The sequence below is a fragment of the Lepisosteus platostomus genome, chromosome 5, assembly GCF_059453375.1.
Source record: "Lepisosteus platostomus isolate fLepPlt1 chromosome 5, fLepPlt1.hap1, whole genome shotgun sequence".
In the NCBI taxonomy this organism is placed as follows: domain Eukaryota; kingdom Metazoa; phylum Chordata; class Actinopteri; order Semionotiformes; family Lepisosteidae; genus Lepisosteus; species Lepisosteus platostomus.
The window spans coordinates 66,276,493-66,285,026 of NC_142615.1; the positions used below are offsets into that span (position 1 = coordinate 66,276,493).

The window sequence follows — 8,534 nt, forward strand, 5'->3', positions numbered from 1 at the left end:
CAAAGAGCTGTACAAGAAATCACGGTATGCATTAGAAGAAGCCATAAAACGCGCCAAACGGAGCTACAGAGTGCGGCTTGAAATGCAGTGCGCTGACACCCGGAGGCTGTGGCAGGGATTACAGTCAATCACAGGCTACAAGGGCTGCAGCCAGGAGATTGACACGAACAACACATCCCTGCCTGACGAGCTGAACCACTTCTATGCCCGCTTTGATGCTCTGAACACGGGCACTGCCGAGAAGACCCCAAGCGTGCAGGGCGAGTTTGTTCTGAAACTCTCAGAGCAGGACGTGCAGAAGACTCTGAGCAGGGTGAAAATCCGTAAGGCTGCAGGGCCTGATGGGATACCACCTCGCGTCCTGAGGACATGTGCAGCCCAGCTGACCACAGTGTTTACAGACATCTTTAACTCCTCCCTGTCACAGTCCATGGTCCCCACCTGCTTTAAAAAAACCACTATTGTTCCAACCCCCAAAAAGACAAAAGTGACATGCCTGAATGATTACCGCCCAGTAGCATTAACATCTGTGGTGATGAAATGCCTGGAGAAGCTGGTGTTGTCACACATCAACTCCTCCATCACAGAGTCCCTGGACCCCCTGCAGTTCGCCTACCAGAACAACAGATCAGTGGATGATGCTGTCTCCCTGGCTCTGCATACAGCCTTGGAACACCTGGACACTAAGAACTCGTATGTGAGAGTGCTGTTTGTGGACTACAGTTCAGCATTTAATTCCATCATACCCTGTCAACTGGTGACAAAGCTCAGGGGATTAGGTCTGTGCAACTCTGTCTGCAACTGGCTGCTGGACTTTCTTATCGAGAGACCACAGGTGGTGCGGATAGGCAATAAAACATCAACACCACTCACCCTGAGCACTGGAACCCCACAAGGCTGCTGTCTGAGTCCAAGGTTGTACTCCCTATTTACTCACGACTGCACAGCAAGACACAGCAATAACCGCATCATTAAGTTTGCCGATGACACCACTATAATAGGACTGATCAGTGATGATGACGAGTCCACTTACAGGGATGAAGTTGTACAGCTGCTTAGGTGGTGTCATAGCAATAACCTGGACTTGAACATAAAGAAAACGAAAGAGCTAATAGTGGACTTTCGGAGACACAGGCCACACACTCACAGCCCACTCAGTATTGATGGAACGGAAGTGGAAACAGTCACCAGCTTTAGGTTTTTGGGAATTCACATCTCTAAAGATCTAACCTGGACTGTGAACACTGACTCTATCATGAAGAAGGCTCAGCAGCGCCTTTATTTCTTGAGGTGCCTCAAGCAATGGGGGATGCCAACACATGTGTTGGTGAACTTCTACCGCTGCACTATCGAGAGCGTCCTCACCAACGGGATCACCGTGTGGTATGGCAACACCTCTTCGCGAGAAAGAAAGGCACTGCAGAGAATGGTCAATATGGCCCAGAAGATCATCGGCTGCGGTCTCACCGAGATTAAACAGCTCTATGAGGACCGCTGCCGTGGTAGAATTCTGGCCATCACAGAGGACAGTCACCACCCCGGGCATGAGCTCTTCACCCCACTGCCCTCAGGCAAGAGATATAAGAGCATACGGACACTTACCACTAGATTCTTCAATAGCTTCTATCCACAAGCAGTGAGACTGGCGAACACATTTAGCCATCCCCCTCGGACCACACCTACACCATCACCATCTACCTCATTGTAATTTATTAATTGTACGTCTCCAGTCATTGTTTACACGTCTGTATTGTTCACAGTCAAACTGTCTGCATGTTTACTTGCACATTGTCTATTGTTTGTTTGTACATTGTCTTGATGCACTGTTTGCACTTTGTTTTGTTTTTTACACTTGTTTTATAATCGAGAGACTTTCTGTAAGTAAGAATTCCATTGTACCAGTACCGGTTACATATGGCAATAAAGTTCAAGTTCAAGTTCAAGTTCAAGTTCTCTGTTTCCTGGCTAACACTCCTCTCCGTCTGGCAGCCTTCCTTCCCTCAGCCATGAAAAAGGCCCTTGTCCTCACCTTCACCTCCTCCCACCACTCTCCTACTGACCCATACAGACACTGCAAGGACAGCCACTGTGATAGTTTCTCCTTGTAGCGGGATACTACCCCGTCGTTCTCTAGCAGCTTTGTGTTGAGTTTCCAGAGGCCTGGGCCAAAGACAGCCCCGCCCTGGAGTTCCACTCTACACCCTAAAGCTTGGTGATCTGAGAAGAAGACAGGCTGAAGAGTGACCCCAACAACTTTCACTCTCTCTGAGACAAAGCAACAGTCAATTCTGGAGCTGCTATTCCTCCCTGACCATGTATATCCTGCTGTTGTGGGATATATACATCTATATGTGTCTGAGAGTTTAAAGTCTTGAACTAAGTTTTGTAGGGCCAGTGAGCTGGAATCCAATTTTATCGGCCTTTTGGCTAAGATCAAGTTCAAGTGGATGCCCGCAGTTCCTGTCTTTCCAAAGTTCTAGAAGGCGATCGAAGATCCTGAAGAGTGCTTGAGCTGGTATCGCCCTAGGTTGAGCCTAGGGGGTTAAGGCCAAGCAGCAGCTGAGCTGGGTGGGATCCGGAAGCAACGTTCTCTCTCTCTGCTCTCTCCTCTCCCCTCCCCCTTTCTCTTGCTCCACCTCCTTGGCCTCTTGGCTGGGAGTAGGTACTCGTGGCCTGCCCGCAGTGCTTGCTTTCTTCCTCGAGACTCGGAAGCATTATCCGCTCCCTCTCTCTCTCCTCCTGCGCCTGCACCTAGCTGGGCTTTGCCCTCAAGGACAAAGGCCAGGGCTCCCTCGCTGCTCCTTTAGCAGCTAAACCCTCCTCTCCACAGGACCTTGCTCTCTCTCTTTCTCTCCTTTTTCTTTTTTCTCCTTTCCAGATGGCAGACAAGAAGACACTGATCCGGTTCCACTGGACCAAGAAAACAGAGACGATGCCAACTGCGAAATCCTTTTTCATTACCTTCCTGAGAGGGATCCTGCAGTTGGTGGCCGGAGATCTCTACTGCCTGCAAGACAACAAGGCAGAGAGATACATGGAGGCCTACATGGCCACGGACGCCTCATATGAAAAGGCAACAAAAATGATCAGAGAAAAAGGTAAGCACCCCGGTTTCTCTGATTTCAGGCCGGAGCCTATGAGGAAGACAAACCAGAGGACCATCACAGTCCTCATATACAACCCCTACGAACCAATGGAACTGGTAACAGCGTACCTAGGGAGGTATGTAACTGTGGTGGGCAAACCGACGGAGATCAGGGACAGTTGCGGCGTCTGGTACGGCAAACAGTACCGAGTCCTCCTGAACGAGGACCCAGAGGGCGTCGACGGTTTCCAGCACCCCCCAGACCGCTTCAACATCGGAGCCGACAGGGGTACCTTTACTACCCCAGGATGCCACAAGGAGAACAACTGTAACAAAGAGGGGCACCTCCTTCACCAATGCAAGGTAAGCAAACCTTCGTTTGCGCAGATGGTGGAAGCCGGCGGGCAGAAACCGGTCTCAAGACAAAGGGAGAGAGGTGAGAACAAAGAACGTGCACCTCCCCCTCAGAGAACCGAAACTGCAGAGGCCACACCCCCAGCTGCACCAGTGCCACAAGATGGCTGCCAGGACGACGGACAAAATGGCTGACCGGAGAAAGGGCCCTAATTACTCCCAGCAAGAAGGGAAAGAGAAAGCGGGAGAAGAGATGCAGGGCGGATCCACCTTCGGAAGGACAAAAGAAAAGAGTGGTAAGGGAGAACCGTTTCCTCGTCCTAGAGGAAACGGAACTTTCTTCCCCCGAGGCCTAGGAACAACCGGAGGAGGCAGCCCAGGAAATGGAAACCCTCCCCCCCGAGTCCCACGGACAACAGGAGGAGGCAGCCCAGGAAGAGGTAACCCCCTCCCCCGAGGCCCAGGGACAACAGGAAGAGGCAGCCCAGGAAGTCGGAACCCCCTCCCCCAAGGCCCATGAACAACACGAAGAGGCAGCCCAGGAAATGGAGCCCCCCTCCCCCAAGGCCCAGGAGCAACTGGAGGTCCCCGAAACTCCTGGAGAAAGGGAAGAAAAAAGCCTTTTCAAAGCGGTGGTGGAGAGTATCCTCAAGGAAGACGAGGATTACTTTGAAGCCGCCCTGGAGACGGGACTGATGGTAGGGCTGGACCTGTCCAGCATGTTTACCTTTCAGTCCCCAGCGAGACCCGGAGGGAGCCATGCATATTCCCCCCAGGACCCGAACGAGAGGAGTTACATCTAGGCTAAACAGTGCCCAGATGTAGACTCCCAAGTTTTCCACTGTAAGCACAAAGAGAGGAGGTTCAACTTTCACTTGTTTAATCATGATTGTGAAACTTATCTTTCTAACAACTAACGTGAGAGGGCTAATAGACCCATTGAAAAGACGGGGAGTCTTTCATGATCTGGCCTCAAAGTCTTTCTCAGTTTGTTTCTTACAGGAGGTCCACCTGAAGGATGAAAGCGACAAGCTGACATTCACCAGGGAATGGACGAAGGGAGAATCATGCTGGAGCGTAGGAGAGGTCCACTCTTCCGGAGTGGGAATCCTCCTCGGAAACCCAGAGATGACGCTGGTTTCCTCCTTCTCGGTGGTGCAGGGCCGGATCCTGGTCGCACACATCTACTGGAGGGGGCAGAAGTTGAGAGCAATTAACGTCTATGCTCCAACAGAACCCTCTATCCTGAAGGAAGTGTTTGTTGACCTGGCCAGCTGCTGCACCACCAACAGACAGGTGGTGCTTGGCGGGGATTTCAACGTCGACCAGGAGAAGGGGAGCGACACTAGCTCGGCAGAGCTGGAGTCGCTACTCAAGCAGTTCTCCTTGGTAGACGGTTTCAGACGGTGCCGCCCTAACGACGCCGGAACGACATGGAAAAACTCCCGGGGAGTGTGCAGCCGCCTGGACTACATCTTTCTGCACACAACCTGCTCCCTGGAGTCGGCGACGGTGTCCCCGGAGTGGTATTCCAGCCACGAGCGCTTGACGGTGGTGGCTAACACCAACCTGCCGGCATTCGGTCGTGGGTACTGGAAGCTGAACCGGGAGATACTGGAGGAAGACGACTTCAAGGCACTGTTCCGTAAAGACTATGCGAGCTGGGTCGATCTGAGAGACGGCTACAGCTCCATGGTGGAATGGTGGGAGTCGGTGAAAGACAGGACCCGAACCCTGGCGCAGACGTACTGCAGACGGAAGGCGGCCAGGGAGAGGAAGGAAGCTGCACGACTCCAGAGACAACTAGAGGAGGAGTACAGCTCGACTAACGGGGGAGGAGCCTTCAATTCAGCCCGGGCACGGGACCTGAAGGAGAGGCTCCGCAAACTCAATCAGGTCCGAGGAGCCCAGAAAAAGAGGGTGATCCACGGCCTGAGACGGGGAGATGGAGAGGAAGTGCTGGACGAGAGCCACAAGGTAGAAGCGGCCACCGCTTTCTACACGGAGCTCTTTTCAGAAAAGCAGACGGAGGTGGAGGCAGGCGATGCTTTTCTGGAGGAGCTGAAGGCACGAGTACCAGAGGAGGTGAGGGAGGACTTGGAGGGTCCGATCGCGGCCGAGGAGCTGAAGGCGGCGCTCTTGTCCATGGAGAATGGCAAGGTGCCAGGGCCGGACGGACTCTCCAAGGAATTCTACACCTGCTTCTGGGACACCCTGGCGGCAGATCTGGTGGAAGTGGCGCAGGAGATCTTCCGCCGGGGAAACTCAGAGACACCATGAGGGAGGGCATCATCTCCCTGCTCTTCAAGAGCCCTTAGCAGAGACGGTGTGACGGGACCCTGGAGATACCGGGAGGCGCGGGGGAAACCCTGAAGATCTCCCAGTACGCCGACGACACGACGCTGTTCCTGAGGTCGGACAGGGGGTTGAGGAGGGCCCTGCAGGTCATGGAGCAATACTCCAGAGCCTCGGGGTCGAAACTCAACCGCCGAAAGAGCAAACTGAAGTTCTTCGGGCCCTGGAAGCACAGGACGACGGCGCCGGAGGGTCTCGAGCTCTGCACGGAGCCCCTCAAAATACTGGGGGTTTCCTTCCAGAGCCAGGACAACGAGACCAACAACTGGACCAAGAGGATCGCCAAGGTGAACGCGAAGCTGGGTCTGTGGAAAACGCGGTCGCTGTCCTACACAGGGAAAGTGATGGTGTTGAAAGCAGACGTCCTGCCGGCTTTGGTTTACCTGGCGGTGGTGTACCCGCTGCCGGCCAGACTCAGACGAGCGCTGCAAGGGATGATATTTGGCTTCGTCTGGGGCGGCAAGTACGAGTACATCACGAGAAACCGGATGTGTCAGCCGGTCGAGGAAGGGGGTCAAGATGTCCCACATTTCCCCCTGAAACTCGACTGCATCGTCTACTGCAAGCTCTGTCGGGCGCTGCGGGAGCCCGTCGGCCACAAGTACCAGTACTTTGTCAGGCTGTGGCTCTCCGTCCCAATGAGGCACTTGGTCCAGTGATCAAACACTGGGCCCAAGGCAGAGATGCGACCGGAGTTCTACATCCATGCTGTCAAGTGGATCAGGAGGTACGAGGCTACGAGACAGCCAGAGCTCTGCACCAACCACAGAGCCCTGTACAAAGAGGTGAGGGGGCATTTGGTCGCTGACGAAAGGCTGCAGGTTCCCAGACAAGTCTGGGAAAGGACACAGCCCAAAGAACTTGACAACCAACTGAAGGACCTCAACTGGATGGCTGTACACAAGAGACTGGCTACCAGAAAGGTCCTCTACAGACACTCGATCTCCAGGAATCTGCATTGCCCCCGGGACACGTGTTTTGTCGAGGAGACTCAGGAGCACGTGTTCTGGAATGGGGCAGAATGGACAACATTATGCAACTCCTGGGAACGGGTGCGGTGCTCAGTTACCAGTACATTCTGCTGGGGACTGGCACCCACCGGACTGGACAAGGGGACACAGGACCTGCGGGGGCTGCTGCTGTCCCTCACAAAACAAGGACTGTGGAAGGCGAGGAACACTCTCATCTGGCACAACATAAAGTGGGGAGAGAGGGAGATGCAGAAGAAAATCCTGGTGGACCTCAGGAGGAGGACGAAGCGCCACGTCGCCAAATGGGGTTTCCCCACGGCGAGGGAGCGCTGGAAAGGACTTTGGGCCCTATACAGGGATTAAAGGACAATAGCGAGTGGTAGGTTTGGAGGGACTCTCTTAATTGCACAAATCCGCCCCCACTTGCAAAGATTGATAACGGACAATCAATCTCCGTTCCGCCGTTGTTTTTTATTACATGGAGTGTTAATATGTGTGAGATGTTCCTTTTGAGATGTTTTTTTTTTGCGGAATAAAGTATATTTTGTAGAACAAAAAAAATCTTATGACAAGGTTTACAAGTTATCTGTTGAACTACATTCTCATAGGTGTGGTCACATTCCAGGTCATTTGTTTACGTTTTTGTTTCTGCAGCAACTGTTAGATGAAATGTGCTAATATGTAACCTAACTCCAGTGTGAATAACTAGAAGAGGGGAGCAGCTCCATTCCAGACCAAGGGAGCTTTGAGATTGGCTGGGCCAGATCTCTCATTTGCATATCTGATTTGGAAATATAACACTAAACCCCTTCTTGCATGGATTTAACTTGCACCCAAGAGTCCCCTACTGTGTATTGCTACTTATTTTTTTATGATAAGTGGTGATTACCAGTTGACAGGTTTTATTTGTTGAATTATAAATGGTTTTGTATTATCATCCTGAATGGCCTGTACTCAAGGTTTGGTAGGGTATGTGCTTTCATTTCATTTACCAAATTGAATTTTTGCTCTTTTAGTATTTGTCTAGAAGGCTTTCTGAAGTCAGGAAGCCCATTTATTTGGTGAAAAAAGAATCTGTATTAATATTTTTCATACAACATAAATAGGGTCTTTTATGAATTAAAAGATCTTGCACTTGGAAATCTTGATAAAGCTGTGTGCTTCCATACACTCGAGCAGTTTTGTGACCTTAGGTGTGGGAATGGGTCTTTTTTGCCATTTGATTTCAAATTGATCAGCACAGTATAGAAAATAGACCCATAAAGCAACCTCAGCAGTGACAAATGTCACTGGGTCACTTGGGTTTATACGTCGGGGTCCGGTAGTGAAGCTCCGCTCCTGTTTAGCCTCCGAAGCCGTACAGGGTGCGGCCCTGGTGCTTCAGCGCGTACACCACGTCCATGGCGGTGACGGTCTTCCTCTTGGCGTGCTTGGCGTGCTCGGTGCAGGTGACGTTCTCCAGGAACACCTTCAGCACCCCGCGGGTCTCCTCGTAGTTCAGCCCGGAGATCTGCTTCACTCCCCCACGGCGAGCTTGGTGATTCCCTGGATGTTGTCGCGGAGAACATGTCTATTATAGATCAAAGAAATATTTTTATAGGTGTAGAAACTAGTAAATAAAGCCAATGATTTGTTTTAGAAATGTATTCTTAAAATATACAATTATTCACACCTGAACAATATGTAGTTCAAATTATACATTATATACAATATTGTATTCAAATGTCTAATCATCATAAAAAACACAACTAGTAAACTTCAGTTACAAA

At 51.5% G+C, this 8,534-nt stretch overlaps 1 non-coding gene across 1 annotated transcript; it reads left to right on the top strand.

Annotated features, from left to right (window-relative positions):
* The first annotated feature begins 7,763 nt into the window (after positions 1–7,763).
* LOC148671512 (U7 small nuclear RNA) lies at positions 7,764–7,819 on the top strand. The gene has a single exon (XR_015938971.1). It is a non-coding gene; the product is annotated as a U7 small nuclear RNA (small nuclear RNA).
* The last annotated feature ends 715 nt before the right edge of the window (positions 7,820–8,534 follow it).